Source organism: Zerene cesonia, chromosome 3 (genome assembly GCF_012273895.1).
Source record: "Zerene cesonia ecotype Mississippi chromosome 3, Zerene_cesonia_1.1, whole genome shotgun sequence".
Lineage (NCBI taxonomy): Eukaryota > Metazoa > Arthropoda > Insecta > Lepidoptera > Pieridae > Zerene > Zerene cesonia.
In genome coordinates this window covers 4,514,501-4,527,260 of record NC_052104.1, presented here as the reverse complement: position 1 = coordinate 4,527,260, position 12,760 = coordinate 4,514,501, and the positions used below count along the sequence as shown (strand labels likewise).

The window sequence follows — 12,760 nt, the reverse complement described above, 5'->3', positions numbered from 1 at the left end:
AATGAAGTCATATCATTTAATGAAGTATATCAGTTACTCATAATAATTTCATGAAGTTAGTCTTAAGTCTTTTGAAGCTCTAGCCTTCATTAAAAAAATCTGTTTGAATTATTTTGTTTTTAAAGAAAGGAAACTTTCGCGGCCACGCCTTTTATATTATTGTTTATTAACCAACGTTTGCACATTTCGAAAAACGTAAAATTTAATGAAGATATAAAATTCTAAATGTAACAACTATTAGACGTTAAGAATTCCAAAATAAAAAGCATTCAATTCTCTAATAAGCTAACAACTTCCCATATATATGTACAGTTAACTCATATTTATACCAGCAGTATTATTTCAACATATAAAATCTTAAAAACTGCATCTATATGTGTAATGCATTTTTGTGACTATGTGAAGAAAATATGGGCTAAGAATATACCATAAAGGAATTCGCTTAATTTCAACGAAACGCTCTGTAATCCAACCAAGGTAAACATGCAAACCCTCAAAAAGACATCACCCAAGAAATTTCATATGAATTTCGAACCGAACTCATGCGATAAAGCGGAGGTACGTTCTATCGTTTATCTTTGTGCGATGTCACGATCCCTTTGGCCCTTATATACCTTTCATCATTTACTCGAGTACGTGATCCACCCTCAACTTCCTATTATGATAATCTATCATGCATTTTCCTTTACTATTGGCTCGTTATTTATTCACCAATTTGCGGTTGATTTCATACTTTTAGCTTGTATATAAGATGTCCAAATGGATAGATAAAAAGGTTGGCAATGTTGTCAAGCGTATTGTTATGTTAGCAGTACACAGTCTCTTTTAAAAGCTCGTCTGTCATAACTTTAAAATTTGAATGATATTTATTATTTCATTTATTATAATATAGAACATCTGGTAATAGAGATTGATTAGCATTTATCATAAAAATATCGTGTATTTACCAATAATAATAATTAATTATAATCTGTATGATGATAGATTTCATAAATCTTTATTTCTTCACAAAAATAAAATAAAATAAAAAGTCTATAAAATCGCTATAAAATTTTCTTGGATAAAGTTATTTCCACATTTCGGTTCGTAATCTAGATATATATGGACATGTCATAATCTTAAAAAAATAATATACTATTGGTTATTATATCTACATAAAAATAAGGAATTGACATGAGAAGATCGCAATATAAAAATATTGACAATTTTACATTTCAATTTGAAGATGATTCCTTTCATACTTTGTGGAATATACACTTACAACTATTATCTATAAACTCACGATTAATTTAGTATATGACGTACAATTTTATAATTTTATTTTAATTACGTATATTTATTCATCGAGGGCACTTTCCATGACGTAATACATTAGCATATTTATTCAAAATAGTCGTAAAAAAAAGCTAGGCTTAAATTCCTTAAACGAATTTTATAATGAGCAATTTACAGATGTTACATAATTGTTTTTCATAAGTAGCAAATGAATTATTTTCTTATTTCTAGTTCGTGTTCTTTATTGGTACATTTAGAAGTGTCACAGGCTCACAGTCTCCGCAATCTCTGAATAAAGTTGCGAAATAAATTCAATGTACGGGTCTTATTTACCTGAATACACTGTCTGTGGATTTGTTTGGGCTTTCTCACAAATATAAGTTAGGAACATGGTGAAAGACGCACGATATAAATAACGAAATAAGCCTATTACAAAAAAATGTTTATATTGATATTGCTGGGAAACCCTGTTAAGTTTATTGTATTTGCTACAAATAATTTGAATATATAAGTAGTCGATAGGTGAATCAACGATTGAAAATATCAGAACCGTGTGGAACAAAATTTACAAGTAGCAATGTACAATATATTTTTTTTGTAAACTGATATAGTAAAATTATGTAATGACCACACAATAGATGTGATATTTTATACACTATGACCTTCATAATTTTTTTAAATGATATATTTGCTACTATTATTGTTATTGTAGTATAAAATTATGTGCACAGGTGCATTCCCTACAATCATATAATTGCTGCCTTATACCTATTTTATCAAAGAACATTTTTAGTACAGACTCAAATTAAAACATTTTGATTTTAGTATAAAGGTAAAAATTTAATTTCAAATTTGTATACATCAAACCATATATTATATAGTAAAAGGAAATGGCAGTAATTTTTTTAATTGCATCATTTTTGTTAATAAGAAATTTAATGCCTATCCCGATCTTAATATATGTAGTCTGCACAAACAAATTTGCCACAAATTTGGTTTTTAATCGAATTCCATAAAACATTTATTACATAATTGTGAATGTTAAAATGTTATGAATATTTAATAACAGTATCTATACTAATATTATAAAGATTTAAAAATGCTTTCACTACTGGAAAGCTGCAACTTCATTGAGTGACTGAAGTTATATTTATACCACGGGCGAAGCCGGGGCGAACTGTTAGTAATCAATAACTTGAAGAATTTAATTAACGTTCTATTTCTATTTTTAATGTACCTTTTTGTAAAACAGTATAAAACGCTTTGGGTGTCTATTTAAGATTGCATAAAATAAATTAAAATCCATATCAATCCAGTGCTTCTTCATAAGTTCCAATTTGCATAATAATTTTTTAAAAAGTTTTTCGTTATTATTATCATAAGTTGATCATAGCAACACATTTAGTAAAAGTCTAATAAGTATTAATTTTCTTTATAAAATAACAATTAATTTTCTTTCAATAACATTATTGAGTTTCATTAAGATATGAGAAATAAGTATTGCACTAATTAGATAAAGTTAGTAAAGGTTTCAAAGGCGTGTTTTTAAAATACATTAATTTGGTACAGGTGTGCTCTTAATTTATTGCATTTGTTTATTATCCCCGCTTGTTTGGTATAAAACAGAATTAAGGCCTTTCGCATAGTTTAGTGCAGTTCGGATACGCTATGTCAGTACTCTGTAGTTAGAGGTAGAGTCGGTTGTAGGCGTTTATGTAAAAACGTTTAAGTGGAACTGTGAACTTTGTTTGGTTAATTTATTGCCTCTGGTGAGTTATTAATTGGTAATTATATTTTTCTATGATTGTAACTCATTTTATAGTACCTAAAAAAATCTTTATAGTGGAGGAAAAAATCATTATGTGTAATAACATATTTATTTTATAGATTAAGAATCTGTTAAAAATGCCATATCATTTCCAAATCAACACACGTGAAAAATAAATGTAGGATAATATAAATTTAATCCAGTTTTTTACATTACTTTAGTTTTATTACATTTTCTATTATCATTAAAGCTATAGTTCTAATCAACGTATATTTGTATACATACTCATAATAGCAAACGAGAGTAATAAATTTGTAATGGAGCTGCCATTCATATAGGCATTGTATAATTTATGACAAACCAGTCATTTTAGTACAAATTTATAGACTCCGAATCTTTAATAAAGCTATTAATTTATCCACCCCATATAATGCTCCACGTTTAATAAGGAATAGCAAAACACTATAAATTTTATTAAATAAAATATAGTAGAGTTTTACACAACAATAAATAGTAAGATATCGCAGAGTTATTTGCTTAAAGGTTGAGAAAACTCTGAATGATTCTTGAGTCTAGACACAAAATATCCGTGAAAAGTCAATATCGTATTTTCAATAATATATAGGAACAGGTGGTCCGAATTGAGCACGGATTTGGGTTTCATAAAACTTGGACACAAATTCGAAAAGTGATAAGTCTTCGAAGTTAATAATTTATGTATCTTATTATTAGGTTAATTTTTGAATTAATTAATTTACCATGATTGACATGGCATATATTTACTAGGATAAGGAGGTGATAAAATAGTGAGTATGTCTTAATTGTTTAGGTATCTAGTAAATTTGAAAACTTCAAGGCAATGGATTTAAAAGGCGTGGCATTTTCTTATTGTTAAAATTGATGGACGTTAATTGTGTGCTACAAAAAAAGATCAAGGTGTAGTTAAAATTACATTTAATTTCAACTGCACCTTGATTTTATTATTGCCTACCCAGTTATATCGAATGTGTACCTTACACATATTATATTTTACAATTAGATTACGTGTATTTGGTTATGGTAAGAGGACCAACTGTGTAAACAAAAGTGAATAAAGTGAAAAATAAAAAAGCAAATTTTGAATTAATTTGCGTAGAATAAAGGAGCGGTACTCCCCGACTTCTTCGGTGGTTTTACCCTTTGGGTACGGAACGCTAAAAAAAACAGAAAAGGGGTAAAGATTTTTATACCATTTATTTATTTATCGATGTGTGTTTCTAAAACAAAGAATTGCGAATCATAAAGGTTTAGACTTAAACTCAAACTGGGTTATTTAGACTTATAATTTTATACTATACTATATATAATACATATGTTTCACAAATTATTGTATAGAGGTAGCGTACACTCCATTAGAAGTTACTCGTGCCATATATAATATGTTTACAAAAATCGACATTTCTTACATAGTATTGAGCTCTTAACATGTTTATATTTGAGCCCGATTGGACGGTGTTTCAGTAAAGTTATTATAACTGTATATATATCTTTGTGTATCAGTTAATGACCAATAGCCATACACCATAGATACAATAAAAAATGTTTGTACATCGGAAGTGGCAGCTATTTGTTCTAAGTTGCATTGTCAATTATACAGCGATACAGTAATGATCGAAAGATTGTTATAAATAACAATGGCGTATTATTTTGAATGTTCGCACGTTTCTCCTCGACATGGTTACGGGTGATAGGAAATAAAGTTGTGAAAGATCTTGCTACTGATTGAACTGGCAGCCTCCACCAGAGATGCAAATGAGTGGGTAACACGCAAATAACTGTTGCATCAGACTGAGTGTAAATAATTAAATAAATCTGTTTTTTTAATAAAACATTGAAAATATTCGTTTTCTTTTATGTATTGAAAATTTGATATTTTATATACATCAATAGTTTTACATTACGCATTTTATGTTTTTGTAATAGTTATTAAAATCGCTTCTAATTTTCCAATTTCTCTAAATAATCTTAGTTGAAAGAAATATTATATTTCAGTTTGACGAATATTAGAGCTAGCGAAGAATTGAAAGCCTTCTATTATCATATTGATTTGTCACAGTTTGCTACTGGAAGTGGATTGTGCCTTGTTGCCCAGTTTTTCAATCGCAAATTAATATTTGCACAACAATAAAGATTTTTTTAACAATCTCAATAACAATTTGCATAATATCATTAACATTTATTTTTTCCATAAACATTGTTCCAAGAACGTTGGTTATTTTATTAAACTATTATATCAAAACAATTGAGTTTGCGTGTTTCAAGATCACTGTTTTTCAATTTGATTGCCTAAGTTATAACAAATTATAGAAGAGCACCTAAAATAAGGGATAATTGAAATTCAATTGCAATAGGGTGTAGCGTGTAATATTCCATTGAAATTGTTGTGTGTAGCCGCTGTATCAAATCGTGACACAGCTCTTTCAACCCAATCTTAGAACATGTTTTGCAAATGCATTTTTAATAAGGAACGTGTAGGAACGGTTAATAAGACTTTTATTATGTTTAAAACCATTCTTAACGATATCTTCAAAAAATGCATTTGGGTTTATTTTAGTCGTTGCGGACTTTTATCGAATAATAGATATCGCCTTTCCAAAACTAACGAGCAAATACCCACATAACTGCAATTTTAATCTAAATCCACATTATTATTACCGCAAAAAAGAGATTGTCATTAAATAAGGTTAGATGTAATTTAGTGTGTAGTTTCGTCTTTGAGATATTGTTGATTAAGATTGTACGTGTTGTAGCTGAGTTCACACGAGATGTAAAATCGATTTATTTACTTACATGTCATTATGATTGGCTACCTACTTTATTATGGTGAAATGTCGTTACTTAATTTAGCGTGTGCTTTTACGAAGCTTTCGATGACGTTGTGGTTGCCTGTTACCTACAAAATGATATGTAAAAATGTAACCGCAAAAATAATCACAATTTTGTTACACATTATAGTTTTTTTACAATTTGAAATCAATCTATTTATATAATATTATAATATTATTTATGTAATATAACAGTAGGAACAATGTCCAATAAATACTTATATATGTGTATATTTGCCCGTTTCCGCAAAAGAGACAAGAAAAATGACGCACTTGACTTACCAAAATGAAGAAGACTTAAGGTACAATGTAAATAAAGATTATAAAAATATATTTTATTGTTGAATAAAAATAAAGAATTCACCAACAATTTTCATCTCAGTCGCCTTTATTTCAATTTAGTTCTAAACATAACCGTACATCACGTGTTCCCATGTATTTTTTTGAATAATTTATAAACAGTTTAATTTAATATTTTTTAAATAGGAATTAGTAGATATTACTGCTATCGCCGGCCATCTAACATCAGTAGCATCGATGAGAAATTTTGAAAGAATAGAAAAAATTAGATCACTGGGCAGGATTCGAACCTGCGTTTCTTGCCTAACCGTAGCAACGGTTTTTTCAATTCTTTCAAAATTTCTCATTTATAAAGCATTTCAATGCTATAAAACTTAAAATTAAATCAGTAGCATCGGTTTTTTTATTATATTTTATCATACTCTACATGACACAGATTATAGAAGCTATAAATGCCAATGTTTTCTTCGGTTTTAGCAGCTGTGTCACTGTAACGAATTGACATTTTTTTTTTTTTAATGTCATAGCCTAGGTCGGGCCTCTGCGAATGCGCTGCCCGCTTTTTTGGGGTAAGGGAAAAGGAATGGATTAACGACTGGAAAGAAGGAATGGACTGGGACGGGTGAGGAAAAGGAAACGGGCCTCCGGCTCCCCCACTCACCGTACGAAACACAGTGGCATGCCACTATTTCACGCCGGTTTTCTGTGGGGGTGTGGTACTTTCCCGGTGCGAGCTGGCCCAATTCGTGCCGAAGCGTGCTCGACTCCCACAAGAACACATGACCTACATTTGTTCCTTAATATGCAGCTGAATGACTTTGAATAGTAAATTTTCTTTAAAGTTTTGTAAAAAAGTTATCACGACAGGCGCGAACAATTTCCACGTCTCTTTACGATTAGTAATACTAGACAAAGATAAGGTTATGAGTTCAGGAAGAAATGCTTCATAAAACATTATAGCGTACCATTCCGGGTTCGATGGAGACACTCGTTTGAAGAGCTAGAAATACGAATGAAACTTAGTTGTTTTCAAAGTTTTTTGTTATTATTGTATGAATTCATTTATCTTTATTTTTTATGGAATGAATTCATTATTTTAACATTATTTAAAATGTGATTAAGCGCTGTTTTTTGATTGAATATTGGATATTTAAATATTTCTGATTATTTTGGTTAGATATGGCACTGACTTGCTTGCCTGTGAGTCTGTGGTGGATTAGTTTGTAAAATACTCGGTTTTATAACAACTGATTTAATTAAAACGTTTATAGTCTCTGTCACATAATTGATACATTGTTTCCAGTACAATAATATATTGATGATTCTGTTGTTGTGTCTAGATGCCGAATATAGACCGGGTGACCGGTACGGGAGGTATAACTAGATATATAATATTTATTTATCCTTCGGTTCTATTGGACATAATATTTCGAACTAAATAAACCCCAATATATCTAGATGTTGTATGTGTACATATATAAGGGAATATTGCTTAAATAATTCTCCATGTATTAGCAAATTGTTTCACGTCCTTCCTCACAAGAAAGGATGTTTAGGAATCCGTTCACAAAAAATAAAAATAATAATGCGATCCCTTCGCCAGTCCGTGTGTAGAGAGATTTGTATTTCTTTTGAACACAAGGCAGTAAAAATAATAAAAATAATTATTAAACACTACTAAGGTTTACAATCCATTGAATCAGTACTGCTAAATCAACAGATTCATAAGATACGACTCTTTATGCCCAATTTTCACCGTATATTTTGTAATTAAGGTTATCAAAATGGGGTAGCTAATGAATAATCAAATTTTGCAAGTAGGTAAAGAAAATATTTGAAATTTTGTACCAAAAGTGACAAAAAATAAATTGAATATCTGTTCTTGCAGCATCTGGTAACCAGACCGGAAATAACTAAGATAATAATAAACTATAATGTAACGTTTATTTCTTTTATTTTTATTATCCTAATATCTACAATGACTTTTGTGAGAGTCTCACACAGTTTTAAGCGTTGTATTGTATTAATTAATTCTAGTTAATCGTAGCCTTAGTTTATCAATCGAATTAGATTAAAACTGAATAAACAAGAAGTGATTGTTTCAACATTCTAACGGTTCAATGAACATGGATATAAAAGTTACAATACCCATAAAATAAAACGACAATCCAAACCAACGAGAATACATTACGGCTTGCGATAATTAAACTTTATAACAATTGTATATTAAAATACATTATTACAGCGATTTGGGTTATTAAATTTTAATAAAATTAGTGTAGTTACGTTTGGTTTCTGTATTAAAATTACACTAACCGGGATAAAGCAAAACTCAAATAGAAGATAAAATACATAAACTGGAGCCTATTTTATACATTGAAACGACCCAGTTAACACATAGTTTTTACTACAGTATTGTTAGAATCATTACAGATTGAATAATCATTGCACACTTTAATGAATTTATTTGCGTTTCAATGAAGCTTACTATTATTCTGGACCGTTGTTGAGTTGCAACTTACAACTTCGCTGCCGAAACCGAGTGCTTTCCCTTCTAATTTCAAAACCATTATATCGTTAGAGTGTCAAACTTTGTGGATAGCATAACAGATTAATGAATATGATTATCACTAATGATACACTGCAATATAAGTGAATATTTAATTGAATTTATAAATGGACGGTTTATTGACATGTGTTTTAAGAGGTTGTCTACTAAATTTAACGTCAACCAAGAGCGTGGGTGGGTAGGTAGTGCTGTCGTCAAAGCTTTAATGTCTAAATATAGAAACTGTACTGTGATATTTTGTAAAGCATTATTGGTTCACGTAGTAGTGGTGTAAATGTAAAAAATAAATGATTTCTTGTAAATTCGGACAATGTATTCGAACAACTTTAAGGAATTAGGTACACAAACAAACAAGAGGTTATGTTTATATCATAACGGAAATCGTGCAATAAATAAACAATTCTATGCTATTATATTGTCTACGATTCGGAATATTATAGCCAGAAAACATAATAATACAATATGAATAATTACATATCTACATCATATGTACATAACAATGAAAACTGTTTTCACCACATCCCAATAAAAATCGTATTAAATAAAAGAGCAGACTTGATTCCCGAAATGTTTTGCTTTGAGCAATAACGCATTCCGTGCCTACTCGTGACAAGAATAACTCTATTTCCAATATCACAGCTTTCTCCTTATAAAAGTGCCTCTAGAACCGTAATGTAGAAAATGTGGCGCTAAAATGAGCAGCGGACGATGTTAAAGCATAAAAATAGTATGATATTACATCGTAGACGCTGAGTGATCGTTAATTTTTATTAACACACGAATTTATCTTGTTATGCTCGTACATACAAGTAGAAAAACGATTGACGAATGTTTATTAAATCGCTTGAAACTCCCGCAATTTACATGTACCCCTTTTATTTGCAATCTACATAAAATTTAGCCCCAAAACACTTCACTTCTTCACTTGAATAAAACGTACTTAATTAATATCAATGGCCAGCTGGTATGATGAATTACCTTTATCAAATCAAAATCGAATTTTATTATGCTGCATAATAAAATATTTTAAGCAAACCAAAGCAGCCAATCGAGCTGGCGGTTCGCCTTCCGAAAAGCGATCACCACCGCCCATGCACATTTGCAGAGGCAAGGGCTACATTATCCAAACATATTTATTATTATCATTAGGTACGCTATGAACGAACCTTACGTTCATAAAAAAATATGTATATTTGACAATATTTAAGCAAGATGTAAGCTTCTATTTTATTATTATTATTATTTTAGTCAAAACTAGATCAAAAACCACACTACCAATATTTTTGATTATTCAAAATATTTAGTTTTCATCATCATCAGGTTCATCGTTTTCAGCTTAAAATTATTGTAATCTAAATAAACATTTCAGATGATTTTAATTGAACGTCAAGTGAGGTCATTCATTTGGTGGATTTTTTTCCTGTGCTAGTTAGTCCAAATAAAAAAAAAAAAAACACTGAAAATTACTATAAGTACTCATGATACTGCAAAAGACATAGTAATAGAGATGTCAGTCTTTTTGGTGGTCTTAAAGAAATTAAAGGTTCTCAATTTAAGCATAATCACATCACTCCTAATGAAATTGCGAATTATTTATTATGCTAATTTTCAACAATTGAACAGCTATGTATGGGATATTAGTCAATGTCAGTTGCAATATCCGGTTTAAAGTAGTTAGCTGGGGGATATGGTATCCAATTGTCTATGAGAAATCCAATTTACGAAGTAAATAGAATGAAAATTAGGGTTTCGGCCGCATAAAGACACTTATTTACTCAACATTGTCATCTTAATCCAATTATGCTAAAATCGTAGTTAATAGGTATATAACAATATAAACGTTATTGAAATATTCTATTATTGTTATTCCACAACATCTTCACAATTACCTAAATACATTATCAATAATTTGAAATTCTGTTTTCATAACTTCGAATAAGATAAGTGAACAACCTGAATCTGAAACACAAATTTTTTTTTATGCTATCGTCGGCAATGGAAACGGCGGGCCGCCTGATGGTAAGCGCTACCACCGCCCATGAACATTTGGACAGCCGACATCAAATTGGAAAGGGATTAAGACAGGTTTGACGAGAGAAATAAAGGAAAGGATTGGGAAGGGTAAGGAAAAGGTCACGGGCCCACGGCTCCCCCACTCACCGAACGAAACACTATGCTATTTCACGCCGGTCTTCTGTGGAGGTGTGGGAGCTGACCGAATTCGTGCCGAAGCGTGCTCGACTACCACTAACGACATTAATGAAATCTACGTTCAAAGAATCAACCACGAAAGCGGGTTTTTATCTTAATATGTATGAATCTTAATAATTATATAAATTTATAATAAATCGATTTTAACAAAAAACTAAATCAGATGAAAATTTTCACATCTAGGTCAAATTTAAGTCAGCTCTGGAATGTAGGTACATGTTGTTTCACATGTTCGCACGTCATGGCTTACTTTATCTTGATAGAGGTAAAGTATAATATTTATAATTCTCTTCAATAATATCGAAGCAAAGCAATCAAAGTTTAAAGGTCATATGTACTTTGTATCTGTTTCAAAATTATGTTGTATAATATAATATTATTATAATAGAATATGTAGCATAACTAGTTAATTAATTTTGATCGAAACTTTATAGCATATATTATGATTTGACGTAATGATCTTATAATGTATATATCTATATATCTTATGGTGAAAATAAAAGCATTAAATGTTATTAAGTTCATTACTATTTCGATTTAGTTGATTGAGCTATTTGATAAGGCACCGTTTATCGATAAAATTTGCAAATTTAAACAAAACTGAATGAACGATTTCAGTTTTTATAATAAGATTTTAAATGTTAAATAATGGTCAATGTAAAACAAGTACAAAATTTTAGTAGAAGTATATGACGGATTTTAAAAGCTTAGTTTAGTACTGAACATGTGAATAAAAAATCGGGTATTTATTGCAAAAGTCTATTAAAAATAATCCGATAAATAGTTTTGTGTATTTTTTTTTTAGTAAAGAGCCGTTAATATTATCTAATACTTAAATAACATAATTATTGATTTCTAATCAATTCAAGAAATGTTAAGAGATGTTTGTGATGATGACGTATGAAATGTCTAGAGACGAGGTTACAAAAACTATAATAAGTTTGAATGTGGTGCTACAAATAAGATATTTGGTTATTTTCAACCGCCTCCAAAAATAGAGAAGGTGATCAATTCAATTGTAATTTTTTTAGTGTTTTGAAACCTCATCCATATTTACTGGGTGAGCCGATTTTTACGATTTTTATTATTTTTTTTGCTGGTTCCTTCCATGTGGTCTCACTTTAATTTTGCCTAGTTCCGACAAGTTGGAACCGTTTTAGTTTTTTTTTTTTATATCTTCTTCTATATTTTTTGTAAATCTCTAAATATATAAAATTCTGTTAGTTACCATACTCTACCGAACCGGCTTGACCGATTCTCATGCAATTTTGCGTGTGTATCGCCTGAGAATAAGTCAGAACAGCGTTGACGGGTCAAATTACTATCTATGTTACTAATATAGTATTGTGTTATCTGTAGTAATATTATATTATTATCTATTAATAAAAAATTGTTAAATAAAAAAAACAAAATTCATAAAAGAATTAAAAAATACAATAATCCAATGGATATCATTGAATTCAAATATTTAAAAAAAGAATCCACACAGTTAACAAAAGTATGCTATAATAATTATTTAAAAAATATGGAAAATTCCATAAAGATTAATCCTAAGTACTTCTGGTCACACGTAAAAAACTTAAGGAAGGGAAATCTTTCATATCCTTCTAATATGTCACTTCATAATGAATCCAGCAATGATTCAAAGACGGTATGTAACCTATTTGCCAAGTACTTTTCCTCCGTATTTAACCGTCCTGCCGTTGATTTGGACTACAATGCTGTAGCACCTTATGCCTCCATGGTAGTTCCTGTGCTCACTGCAATTTCAAT

The 12,760-nt window shown here is 29.9% G+C and overlaps 1 protein-coding gene across 2 annotated transcripts in view; it reads left to right on the top strand.

Annotated features, from left to right (window-relative positions):
• The first annotated feature begins 2,925 nt into the window (after positions 1–2,925).
• LOC119838573 (peroxidase-like) overlaps positions 2,926–12,760 on the top strand; it is a 47,824-nt gene continuing 37,989 nt past the window's right edge. For both annotated transcript variants that reach the window (XM_038364571.1, XM_038364564.1), the window contains exon 1: positions 2,926–3,044. The gene's annotated coding sequence lies outside the window, so the exon portion shown is untranslated. The remainder of the gene's footprint in view (positions 3,045–12,760) is intronic.